The 13,408-nt window shown below is 44.5% G+C and overlaps 1 protein-coding gene across 8 annotated transcripts in view; it reads left to right on the top strand.

Annotated features, from left to right (window-relative positions):
* Positions 1-1,087: 1,087 nt before the first annotated feature.
* Positions 1,088-13,408, top strand: part of Ppfibp1 (PPFIA binding protein 1) — a 149,609-nt gene continuing 137,288 nt past the window's right edge. For 7 of the 8 annotated variants that reach the window (XM_028757506.1, XM_028757509.1, XM_028757503.1 and 4 more), the window contains exon 1: positions 1,088-1,187. The gene's annotated coding sequence lies outside the window, so the exon portion shown is untranslated. Of the gene's footprint in view, positions 1,188-8,101; positions 8,123-13,408 lie in introns of those variants that run through there. The other variant, XM_028757504.1, reaches the window with a different exon arrangement.

Raw genomic sequence — 13,408 nt, 5'->3', positions numbered from 1 at the left:
CTCTTTTTGCAAACACTGAGTTGAGCCCACAGCCCCCACCTCACAACTGGCAGAACTCAACGCTTTTAGCCTCCGCAGGCACACGCACATACATACACATAATTAAGCAAAATAACAAAAATAGCTGGGTGTGGTAGTGCAGGTCTTTGATTTCAGCAGTCTGAGGCAGAGGCAGGCATATAGCTGTCCAAGGCCAGTCTGGTTTACATAGTTTCACGGCAAGACAAACAAAAAACAAAAATTAAAAAAAAAAAGCATCTTTATAAAGCAGGTTGGTGTTGAGCTTGGTAGCATGGGCCTGTAATTCCAGCTACTAGGAAGGCTAAGGTAGGGAGACAACAATTTTGAAGATGAGCCTTGCTATGTGTCACAGCAGGTGCGGGGGCAGCACCTCAAAACAAAACAAAACATAAATAGTAAAATATTCCCCGCCTTCCGGAGAGTCCATCTTATTTCTCTGGAAGTTGTGTGTCTTTTTTATTTTTTGTCTTGTCACTAAATGCAAAAGCAGCCACGTGGCTGAGCACCCCCAGATGACCACGTGGAGCTAGGGTGGCCACGTCTGGGATCCTGGTCCACCCAGCCTCTGCAAGTCCTCAGTTTCCCCGGGGCTGACCCCGGCCCGGAGCCGCAGGGCAGGAGGCATCCGGGAGCCTTTACTTTATCCGCCGGGCTGCCCGCCGGCCACGTCCGCCCGCTCCGCGACACAGAGGCGGTCTTTCGGGGTGAGCGTCGCTTCCGACCCGGGAAGAGCTGCGACTGCCCGTCCGTCCGTCCGTCCGGCTCTCCGTAGCCGACTCTCCGCGCCCGGCTCTCCGCAGCCAACCGGCCGCGCTCCACACCGACGCCCACTCCCAGCTCCGCGGGGCTCCGCCAGGAATGTGGGAGACCCGGCGGCGCCTCGGAGTGACCGCGCGCCGGGCCAATCAGCGGGCCGCAGGCGCGAGGCCCCGCCCCCTCCGCCCCCGGGGCTGGTTCCCGCCGGGGGCGGGGCGGCGGGCCGAGGAGGACCGAGGGGAGGCGGCACCTGGGCGGCGGTGATGTCAGCCCGGCGCTGCGCTCCGGCCCCGGCTCCTGTCGCCGTGTAGGGCGCGGGGGCGGCCGCGACGGGAGCGGCGATCTGGCAGCCGGGAGGGTGCCGGGAGGCGGAACTGCAACTTGTGGAGCTCGGCGGCCCTCCGCCTCAGGTAAGCCAGCCGCGGGCGGTTCCTTCTGCGACCCGCGCCCGTGTTCCCGGGGATCTCTAGGGAGTGGGGGGCAGCCTCGGGGTGACGGGAAGGGCTCATCGGGATCCCCGGTTCCCGCACCCAGACTCCCCACAGCATAGAACTCCAGTCAGGGAAGTGTGCCCGGACTCCCCACAACAGACTACAGTGAGGGAAGTGTGCTCCCAGCTCACACCCAGACTCCCCTCCACAGACTCCAGTGAGGGAAGTGTGCTCCCAGCTCACGCCTAGACTCCCCTCCACAGACTCCAGTCAGGGAAGTGTGCCCGGACTCCCCCCAACAGACTCCAGTCAGGGAAGTGTGCTCCCAGCTCACACCCTGATCTCTCCTTCACACCACAGCCTCCAGTTAGGGAAATGTGCTCCCAGTTCACACCTGGACACCCCCCCCCCCCCCAGACTCCAGTTAGGGAAGTGTGCTCCCAGCTCACATCCAGACTCCCCTACACACACACACACACACACACACACCCAACAGTCACCAGCCAGAGTAGTGTGAGCTCACCACACCATAGACTGATATCACAGAACTCTCAATCAGGGAAGTGTGCTGGGACCCCACGCCCCAGAATCCCCACCACACCACAGCCTCCAGTCAGGGAAGTGTGCTCCCAGCTCACACCTGGACTCCCCACCACACCACAGAGGCCAGTCGGGGAAGTGTGCTGGCACCCAAACACTCAAGAATCCCAGTACCATGGAACTCTAGTCAGGGACATGCGCACAGTCTTACACTATGGGCACTTCACCAGGCCACAGACTCATTCAGGATAGTGTGAGCCCATTTCACGCTCGTCCCCCCCCCCCCCCCGCCGCCCAGAACTCCAATCAGGGAAGTGTTCTGGGACCCCACACCCCAGAATTCCTACCACACCACAGACCGAAGTTAGGGAATTTTAGTGGGACCCCGAAATTTAATACCACACCACTACAATACTACCACAGGCTCCATTCAGGAAACTGTAGTGGGACCCTGCACCCCAGACTCCCCGTAATATACCTCAGATTCCAGTCAGGGAACTATAGTGAAACCCCAGATTCCCTATATAATACCGCAGAGCTCCAGTCTTGGAAAGTGTGCTCAGACTCTGAATCTCAGTTTCCACATATTACAAGAGAATGCCCTTCAGGGACATGTGCCCCAACCCAGTCTCCCACACTACTACAGAACCAGCAGGGAAGTGTATGTGCAGGTGGGAACAGGGGTGGGGTTTATTTAAAAGTGCCACAAATATTTGTGAATCATCTTCCCAGACAGTAAAGAGAAAATAGTTTTTATATTTTCTCAGTTTCCTTAATGTCCTACCATATATTGTTTAAATAGAAGAACATCCGTGTTATTCTTGTATATCAGTGTAAAATATCCTTTTACGTAGTCCAGTTAGGAGGTGAGAAATTCACTTGGATATATTTGTAGCTCGTGGGAAAACTGGTTTCTTGGAGGCACAACTCTACAACTCTGTTGGTGTTTATACACCAGAGCAGTTAGGAAGTCCGCTGAGAATCTAGATCTTGCCTGGGGCTTCTTGAGAAAAGGTTGAATGAAGGCTGTTAGTTGTGTTTTCAGGGTTCACTTTTAGAGAAAGGAGTTTAAATTTTATTTTATTACTTTTTTATTTTTATAACAGGATTTTACTAGGTAGCTCTGGCTGGCCTGAGCCACTGTGTAGACCACTCAGGCCTCAAACTCACTGAAATCTGCCTGTCTCTGCTTCCTGAGTCCTAGGATTAGAAGACTGTGCCAGCATTACTGGTTGGGAAAGGAGTTTTAACAGGGAAATGCAGTGGAAAGCATGGAATATAAACTCTTAATAACATGTTTTTCCAACATGTGGGACCAAAACAAACCCTTGCTGTCAGTAAGAATTGACAGCAATGTGAAGGGAACTCAAAAGGTCTGTTTGTTAACTAGAGAAAGTAGTTGCCTATTGGTAGGATTCTGATTTTATTTCTCGTTTCAAACTCCTTTTCTTGCTCAGAGATTTTCCGCGCACGGGTCACTGAGTGTGATTGGCTTTCTGGGGGGGGAATTAACCTTGAGCATACTGATTCCAACACTGGCTCTCAGTGTTTCAAGGCTCTTTCTTTTAGAGCAAGAAATAGAAATCGTATAGCTGAGGTTTCTGAGTGAAGCAAGTTTTCCTCTTTGAGGGCAGGGGTTCCTCAGCAGTGAGGATTCCCTGGTTGCCAGGTCTGGAGGAAGTGGGAGTGGACTTTATTGTTAGTCAGAAGCCTCATCCCAGACTCTGACCCAAAGGGCATTTCCAGGAGCTGGGGAAAGAAAGTCATCACATTATGTCTAGTAAACCCAAGTCAGGAAGTGTGGGCATAGAGGATTTTAAAAATGGAATTTAAAAGATGACTCTACAGGCAGAACTGGAAAGGACATTTGTTATTTGCTTTGTTTTCAAACAGCATTGTTCTTAGTTCCTGGAATAACTAAACACCACAGGGCATATGAAGAACAACCTTTGTGACAAGGCTGTCCCCACTCTCCTCTTTCTTCTTTGAGATGGGATCTCACCGTGTTGCCCAGGCTGGCCTTGAACTTTGGTTCTTCTTGCTTCCCCCTGGGATTACATATTTGTGCCATCATACCCAGAAGGGTCAGGCTTTTTGTAAAGGGAGTATGTGCTTCATGGGAACAGAACTTTTTAATTTTTGTTTGCATTTTCGAACTAAGGCATTGAAGTTGATAATGGCTCAGCAATAATATTAGACGAAATTTTGGTATTTATGTTCAGTGAATGTATGTAAAACATACTGTATTTTCTAGTGCATTTTTCTTTTATTGGGAAAGAAACGTGGAATTTCTGTGGGCATAAGATGGGTACTGTGTAGCACAGCCTTGGTTGATAACAGTATTTAGATAATGACATGCAGTTAAAGATGGAACCTCAAAGACCAGATAGTCAAGCAAAAAGTATCACGTGTGTGTGTGTGCAATAAGTTATTGTACAACTTAATTTGAAATACTATTTCTCTTGTTCAGTTCATGTTTGCGAGGGCAGATGTAGTATGCTAAGACATGGTACTTTCATTCTTTTATTTCATGTGTATGAGCTTATTGCCTGTATGCTGTGCAGTGCCCAGGCAGCCTAGAAGACAATGTCAGAATCCCTGAAACTGCAGTTACAGACAGTTATAAAACTCATGTGGGCGTTGGGGACAGAACCCAGGGTCTGTGTTAGAGCCATGAGTGTTCTTAACCACTGAGCCATCTCTCTGGCCCCAAGATGGTAGTTTGAAAGGCCAATGAGATAGCTCAGTGAGCAAAGGCGCTTGCTGCCAGGCCTAGTCCCTAGAATATGGAATGATAGAAGGAGAGAATGGAGTCCCCCAATTTGTCTTCTAGCCTCAGTTCCTTATAACATATATGGGGCACACACACTAAATAAATAAAGTAAAAAGAAAAAGGAGAATTGTTAAAAGATATGAAAGTTTTTTTTTTTTTGATGTGGGTACCTGCTTTTTTTTTTATAATTTATTTTTTCTCAAATCGTAATTCATTCACATAGGGGGTTATAAACACAGAAAGGCAGGATGTGGGGAAGGGAATGACACTGGAGTGTGGGTGATCAGGAGGAATACAGATATCATCAGAATGAAAGTTTTTAAGAAAGGCGAGATTAGGTTTTGATTCAGTTCCTTTTGATAGACAACGATTACTATTGTAATAGCGACATTAAAATAAGAGTCAGTTGGTCTTGTTGGACAAGAAACTTGAAATCTAGGCTATGCCGTAATTCCAAATTAACCATGCCTAATCTGAAAGTTGTCTGAAATTGTTCTTGAGAACACAGTCACTGAGGGAGCATCATGCAGTTCATGTGGTCTGTATGTCACTCTTTGTGCCAGTATGAGGTAAATCACAAGTGCCGAGATTAAAGGCATTGATGGCAATCATCCAGCTCAATTAATTCATTTCTATTTAAAGTAAACATTTTCTTCTGTCTCTGACCAGCTGACTTCTTTTAAAATCTTTTATATCCATGGACTACTTATATTTTTGTAGTAAATTACGCTGACAATTTGTTACATTAAAATTGACTTTTTGAGGTTTTCATCTCCAATTTTTAAGGTGTCTATTTTTTTAAACAGCTGAATTAGAAGGAAATACTGATTAGCTGAAGGAAAATTGAAGGAAAATCTTATATAACGTTCTGTCTTTTCAGAGATGTTACATCTTTCTGTCCTGGTTTGAATTACCTTTACAAAACAGTGAATGAAGGACTTAGTTAATGTCTCCATATCCATTCATACTTGGGTCTATGTCTTGACTTTTTTTTTGGGGGGGGTTGTGTGTGTGCATGAATGCGTGCATGTGGAAGTCTGGCTAGGCTCACTACTCAAAAGCTGCAGAAGTTTTCTGCTTGTCCAGCTCTTGGTATTACAGGTGTGTGCTGCTGTGGGTGGTGAGGCCCAGAATCACAGCCTCACGCTTTTGTGGTAAGCGTTTTACCAATGGAACCATCTCTCCAGTCCTAAGAGTTGAGTCTGTATTTTAAAAATGTCAAAAGGGGAAAACATGAACAGAAAATATCATGTAATCACTTTATTTTCAGAGATTTTTCTAGAAAGTCTTTTTAGTTCTGAAGTTGGGGGGGTGGGAATCACACTTCAGCAGCCATTGTAAGCCCTTTCAGAAAGTCCTAATCCTAATTAAAAAGAAGATTTCTATCCCCTTCCCAAATAAAAACAAGCAAATTAATTAGCTAGTTAATTAACTTCTGAGATAGGGTTTCTCTGTGCAGCTCTGGCTGTCCTGTCTTTGCAGACCAGACTGGCCTCAAATTCAAGAGATCCATCTGCCTCTGCTCCCCAAGTGCTGAGATTATTAAAGACATTGGCCACTATCACCCAGCTCAATTCATTTCTATTTAACGTGAACCGATGTTTTGTCTGCATGTATGTCTGTGCACCACATGCCTAGTGCCCTTGAAGGGAGGCCAGAAGAAAGCACTGGATCACCTAGAACTGGAATTACAGACATTTCCGAGCTGTCATTTGAGTTCTGGAAATTAAGCTGAGCTATCTCTCAAGCCCCACAATTCAAATTTTGAAAAACCATTGTCAAACAGATGAGTTTAAATAAAAGATTCAAAGTTATTACAGTTAAAGCTCCATTTTGTTGCTGGGTTTAGAAATGGAGCAAACCAAGTGTCTCCTAGCACTTTGGTGCAGCTAAAAGTTCATAAAATTGCAATTAAATCAATTATCAAATGTCCAAAACTTCTGTGGGCTCATGCAGTTCCTCATCTGTTGTGTGTGACTCCTCAGACTTACTGCAGGGCATGTCGGGACCTATTGCCTATTAAACCCCTGCAGCTTTTGTCATATATATCACAGAGATTAATGCTTTATTAAATAAAGCTCATGGCAAAACCAAAACAAAACCCAAGATGATCTGACCCGCCCTACAGAACTCAAAGACTTCCATTTTTTTTTCCTTTTCACATAGTAATTATATTGTTGCTAGAACACAAAGTGGTGTTCTACTTTTGGTGTTTCTGTTTTATTTTCCACTTGGAAGGAACTGAAACGCCAAAAAAGGTTGGATTTTAGATTAAAATTGGCCTCTCTGAAAAGGTTTAAATTTACATGCTTGTTAGGCAGTTTTGTGGTGAGGAGGGGGGGTGTCTGAGTTCAGTGTGGAACAGTCTATGCATTGAACAGTTTCTGTTTCTGAAATGTGGGCCAGGTGGGTTTGTGCCTGCGCTGGGCTAATGTGTCTCACTGGAACCTGCTATGACTCACATTTTGACCAACCTACACACGTGTCTTTGTTTTTGTTGGCAAGTTTAAAGAGTTGAGAATAGACAGACCATTTAGTGCTTTCTGTACAGCGCTACACCTGAAAGTGCCCATGAATGCAAGGATTGTATAAATTGCATAGAGTACCAGTCATTATGGCAAGGACTCATAGCTTAGGTGTGGAGCATGCGGGAGGAAGATCAGACACTATAATGTTTGGGGGTTGTTGCAAATTTCATGGACATCCCATTAGTCTGAATGTGAATGGGTATTTTTACCTGTTGCCTAACTAGTCTAATTAAAGCACACATCTTTAGGAAAGCGGGTATGCTGTTTGTAGTGTATGTGTTTTTGATAACAAGGCAAACTTGATTAGGTGAAAGTAAGATTAAAGATGGTGCTTTCAGAGGAAAGGGCTCATGAGGCCTCAGTGCTAGCTGAGGAGCTATTGCCTGCCGTGGAATGGAGACTCAGTTTTCCTTGGGGATGTGGCCTCTGGTGTATTGCTGCAATGATTGGCTACAGGCAGTACTAACTGGACAGAGAGATGGATATACACACATATATATATACGTACATATATACATATATGTATATATGTATATATCCACATATATGATATATACATTTACCCATGTATACATATATATGATATGATACATATATATGATATATATGATATACATATATATGATATATACATAATAGCTAACATATAACATGATAACGAGAGAAGGGGTTGTGTGTGCATGGGGGTGTGTCCCAGGAAATAGGAAAAGGGGAGTAGGGTGGTGGTGGATATGACCAAAATATATTATATACATGTATGAAACGTTTTTAAAAGATGCTGTTTTCAGTAGTAAGATTTTATGCACAGAGAAGTGACCGAGTCTTGCAGGCAATCAGGGCACAAGGCAGCTCTTGGAAAGCTCTTTACATTGCTTTTGCTTCTCTCTTGTTTCAGCGGTAGAACTTTGCATAGACGTCATCGCACTGCTCCAGAGATGTATGGGTTGTTTTTTTTTTTTAAAGTAGGGAAATTTTACTGAATTTACTTTATCTAGGAGAACATGAAAACACGAGGAGGTTGATGGCCTGTTTTTGTGGCTGTTTTTAAATCACGTAAGAATTCAGCAGCACAGGTAAGAGTTGAACAGAAAATGTCCCTACGGCCATTATGTTTTTCTAAGATGCTGTCTCTTCGACCAGTACACTGTACAAGACCTAATTTTGTTTGAAGTGGAATTTGAACATGCTCTATTTTTTTTTTTTTCTTACGAATGATGGAAGAGCCTGTGAGCCTGTGGGTTGTCTTCTAGATTGGCTGTGGGCAGAGGGGTGGGGGAGGGGAAGGAGACCAGGGAAATGATGAGTCAGGAAACTATCCGGTTGATCCAGTGAGTCGGCCTGGACCAGACCTGTGAGGTTACTTGGGTAACTGTTTCCTTGGAATCAAGGGCTTGGATGTTGCTGTCAGCCTTTCATATTCTCCCATCCCCCACCTTCACCAGAGCGCGACTGCACAACTGAGAAGCCTTCTAAACACAGAATTACGGTCCTTGATCATTTTCTCTGTTTAGGGACTTTGGCTCTCTAGGGTGACACGCCCTTCCCGTCGCCATGTAGGGGTCAGTGACTTGCAGTCGCTTGCTTAACTAAGTTTAAATTAAAAAACGACTTTTTTTTTTTTTTTTTATTAAAAGACATTATTCTGTGTGAGGGGAAAAAAAAAAGAGTGTGAGGTCAGAGCCCCATAGGTACTCAACTAGAAGTCTTGTCTTGTTTGACTGGCAAGTCATCCATCTCTTAGTCTTTCCATCTGTAAAGTGGTATAAGTATTGATTGTTTGTGTTGAGAATCTTTGCTAGGATTAGAAATCATTGGAAATAATGAGTCAAGATAAAGAATGGCCCTGGAGGGAGGAAGCTCGAGGGCATAGAATGGCAGTGTTCTGAGAAGTTAACTGGAAGCTGAGACGTTCATGATATTCTGGATTTGCTATACTAGATTTCATCTGCCCATTTCTTGACGGCCACTGGCATGTTTGGCCTATAGATTTTCAAGAAAAGATGTTAGCCATTTTGGAAGGAGCGTGCTGTAGAGACCCTGAAGAAAGGGGTAGCTCTCCAAGTAGGTTCTCAGTTAACCTAGGTGGCGAGGTTGAGTGACGGGCCAACTGTAAGCTCTTCTCTGCCTACTTACTGTTCCTTTAGCTCTCTCACCTGAGTCCTGCCTCCCTAAACCAGAGCACCCAGGAGTCTGCCCGCCAACTCTGAGAGATTAAAAGACGTGCTTATGAAAATTTTTATTAGCTACAGCATAGGGATGAGGGGTGTGGGCTCTGGAGCCAGATGATTGTAGATTCGACTCCCTTGTCCTTACTAGCTCTGTGATTTTGGTTAATTAAATTGCTTATGAACTGGGAGCAGTTGGGTGGTTACGAGGATTAAGCATGGTAATGTTGGTGAAGCATTAATAGCTTTATTCTTGGCAAACAGCCTGCCTTGGATTGGTGACAGATATTGCTGTTATTTCATCGAATATCTGACAAGCTGATCCCACTTGGGTATTTTTTTTTTTTCTTAAGGTGTGGAGGAGGGTGATCGTAAAGAAGGGTTTGGAAATAGCATGCTGGGTTTTCCTAGGCGAATAGGCGAGAGCAGGACTAGGGAGAGCAAACGACTCTTAACCAAGAAGAGCATACAAGAAAAATGGAATTTTAATGGGAAACATGGTAGGTAAGTCTGATTGTTTGGAATTCAAGATTATATTGTAATTCGTACGTAGTAATTAACCTTAGTGTCCTCATTGTATAAATTAATAAAATCATGAGCATTTCACTAGGCTTTTAGGTAAACAATACCATCGGAGAGAGTAGCTAATGCTCACCTAGCTCCTGCTGTACCATAAACACGTACAAGCATCTTACATGTTTTAACTTAATCCCTGCATTTGCTATAGAAGAAAGTACTGCTGTTATGTGTACTTTACACACAAGGGCTCAAAGGCCTTGAAAGGTTCAGCAACTTTGTCAAGGTCATGCAGATTGTGTGAGCTGGGCTTGGGTGGGGATAGGGGACCACACTATAAAGCAGGCTGATCTTTAGTCACTAATGCAAGGTAGGTAGAATTCCAGGGCATGTTCCTGCCTCTGGTTTGTCTTTGTAAGTGGTATATTAAAGGCTTTTAAGCATTGTTAGGGTGGGGTTGGAGAGATGGCTCAGTGGTTAAGAGTACCTGATCTCAAACCACAAGGGCTGGAGTTTGCATCCTGGCACCCATGTAACAGGACTGGCATCTCTGCATGTGCCTATAACCTCAGCTCTGAGAGAGGCCGAGATGGAAGGATTGCCATGGCTTTCTGGATTCTAGTCTAGCTAAGAAATATGAGCCCCAGGTTCAGGGAAAGACTCCTACCTCAAAGGAAAAAAAAGTGGCAAGTGATAGAGAGTGAATCAGTGTCCTCTTCTGATCTGTGTGCTTGTGTCCACACCTGCATAAACACATGTACATGTACTCATACAGACAGAGATACAAACAAATAAATACACTTTAAAAAAAAGAATTGTAAATTGATATATCCACATGATGATTTTAAGCTAAAAATTAGAAATTTAAGTTTGCAGTATGGGCAAATTCTAGGTTGGTAGCCATGTCCACAGAGCCGTTACATAAAAGCTGAAGTAGATGAACTCTGAAGAGAAGCAAGTACCCAACCTTGAGGGAACATGTGACCCTTAGGGAGGTCAGGCAAAAGAAAAACTACGGAGGGAGCTAGAGCATGAACCATAAAAGAAAACGGCGGCAAAGCAAGGGACGAACCCAGTGTTACGGTTGTTCATACGCTTGCAGGCAGCAGACTCATTGCAAGAGTAGACTGGGGAGACCGCCAGGGCTTTCTGTGAACTCGAGAGAGTTCGAGTACCGTGGGAGAGATGGTATCCAGGGTGGAACATGGAGGATTACATGGAGAACGATGAGCTGCAGGTGTTCATTTTGTCTGTTCTTTCAAGGAACTGATGGGAGAGGCATGGCGTAGTGAGTAGCGGAGGTTGAAGAAAGTGTGGTCAAGGGGTAAGCACAAGGCACAGGGGTAGGTGGGTGGGGAGAAACACAGTTGGGCAGAGGGTGGCAGGTTCATTTTGAATTCTAGACAACTCTTCTTTAAGTGGGGTTGAAGGAAGCACTCAGGGAAATGGAGGGGAATGTACTGGGAAGGGTTAAGTGTTGAGTGAGTTCTCTGCAGGCCATCTTCAATACAGTAGGAAGCAGTGAAAGGAAATTCATAGACAAGTTGCCCTGGCTCCAGAGGAGCTGGCTCTAGGGATTATTGTTCAAGAGGAAAAACTCGAAATAATGACAGGAGCCTCTCATCTAAACAATACAGAGTGACATATTTACCAGGATGTGTCTTGAGGCAGTCGGTTAATTTATTGAAGTGGAAAGTTAGTGTTAGCAAAAAAGAAAAAAAATCAGACAAAGGAAAACTTAACTTGTTTGACGGAGGAATTTTTAGACAACCAGACTTAATGGCTTAATGGTTCACAGGCTAGCTTCTTGGGGAAACTTGAGCATTCCAAGTGGTGAGAAGCAGCTGGGTTTGGTGCCACACTCAGACACTGGTTAAAGCAGAACTTCCAGTGCACCAGGAAATGCTCTACAGAGAGGGGCTGTGAAGCAGAGGCCATTGCATTAGATACTGGTTTTGATAAGGTTGTTGTGAATCTTTATTTTAACTAGTTATTTCCAGTCACAGAGCTTTTGCTGAAAAGACATTGGGTTGTGGTGTCCCAGAAGATTCGTTGTGGTGATGACATCAGGACAATGAAGCAGAAGACTAAAGCAGTCCAGTGAATAAGACTGTGGTCCACTGATATCCTCTTAGGATTGGCTTTGCATTTTGCTGTTTCAGTTATCAGCAGTCAGCCATGGTCCAGCTACATTAAATCAGTAAATACTTAAAAGTTTTAAATCCTGTGCCATTCTTAGTAGCATGATGAAATCTCCCGATGCCCTTCATTTGCCTGGGGCATGGATCATCCCTTTGTCCAGAATATTCATGCTGTATATGCTACCTGTCTGTCTTGACAATGGCTTACATCGGAGTGCTCACACAGGTAGTCCTGAGGTAGAGACTGCATGGGGACAGGTATGTGTCCTATACAGTCTTTAAGAAATTTTAGCCATCATTTGGTCTGGGAATTTTTTGCTTACTGAAATTAAGATTTAGAAAAGGCCCATCTCCTGTGGACCTTCACCTTGATGAAGGATGGACGGGGAGCAGGATGAATGGACGCTGAGATGAAGAAATTGGAGTTTATATCTACGTGGCAGCTTGACCTTTTGTTCTGGTAAAATCTCTACCTCCAGTCACACAGATTTAAGCATCTTTCTATTTTCGGTAAATTCTCACCAACCCGTCAGAACGTACATCTTTTATTCTGAGATTCGTCATGGACGTTGAGGATATGCTTTGTAGCAACTCTTGCTTATTTTTTAAAGGAAAGCATTATTTCTTGCATTTTGCCTGGCTGTTGTCACAACCGTGTCACTGTGTCACCTCGGCTGATCTTGATCTCTTTCCAAGCTTGTCTTTCCTGCTCCTGTGCAGAGGGACTGACCTGTGGCAAGCTCAACAGGCATCAACCTTCTTCCTTATTGCTTCTCTTGCTTAAACCGGTCTTCCCTTCAGTCCCACTGGAAGCAGCTTTGCGGAGAGGTTCTGTCAGAGCTCAGCCTGAGAACGATACCAGCGATCAGATAACCTGTAGTGTAGATTTTAAATGCTCAGCTGCTATATAGGTGAAGAGTTTACCTTGCCCAGCCTAACTCATTTGATACTTTGAGTCTTCTAGCGCTTGTCGTGTTTGTTGTCACTCCTTTGGTTCTTAGTCGTTTCTGGAATTGTGCTTTACAATGAGAACTTCAGTGGTGCTATCTCAGTTAATTATGAGGGCTATGTAAGCACTATTTCTATTTTACAGATGAGGGATGAGTTTTTTTTTTTCCCCCCAGAGTAGACAATACAGATGGCTTATGTCTGGCTATATCTTACTTTATTCAGATAGATTATGTGCTAGTTGAAGACCATGATATTTTTCCTAGTAGGAAGTAAATAAATATGTGATGAGGTTTCTTAGACCAACATGTGCTGAGGTCCATTGTTGGCTCCGTGGGGGTAGAAAGATGGTTCAGTTAGATAAGATGTGTAAGGTAGGCATCCGTTTGCCCATTTGTCAAGTGAGGTCAATAACAGTATAAATTTCTGTAGCAGCGGCTTGCAGTGGAGGTGATTGTGACTCAAAGGAGACATTTGATGATGTCAGGAGATGTTTTTATGTCACAACCTGGGGACTGGAGGGAGTGCCACTAAATCTTGTGATAGGATTTGGAGATGTGCCTAAGAATCCCACGGAGGAAGGCTATCC

This window comes from Grammomys surdaster, unplaced genomic scaffold (genome assembly GCF_004785775.1).
Source record: "Grammomys surdaster isolate TR1022 unplaced genomic scaffold, NIH_TR_1.0 126176, whole genome shotgun sequence".
Classification (NCBI taxonomy): Eukaryota; Metazoa; Chordata; class Mammalia; order Rodentia; family Muridae; genus Grammomys; species Grammomys surdaster.
The sequence above is the reverse complement of the archived record's forward strand: the minus strand, read 5'-3'. Positions and strand labels throughout refer to the sequence as shown.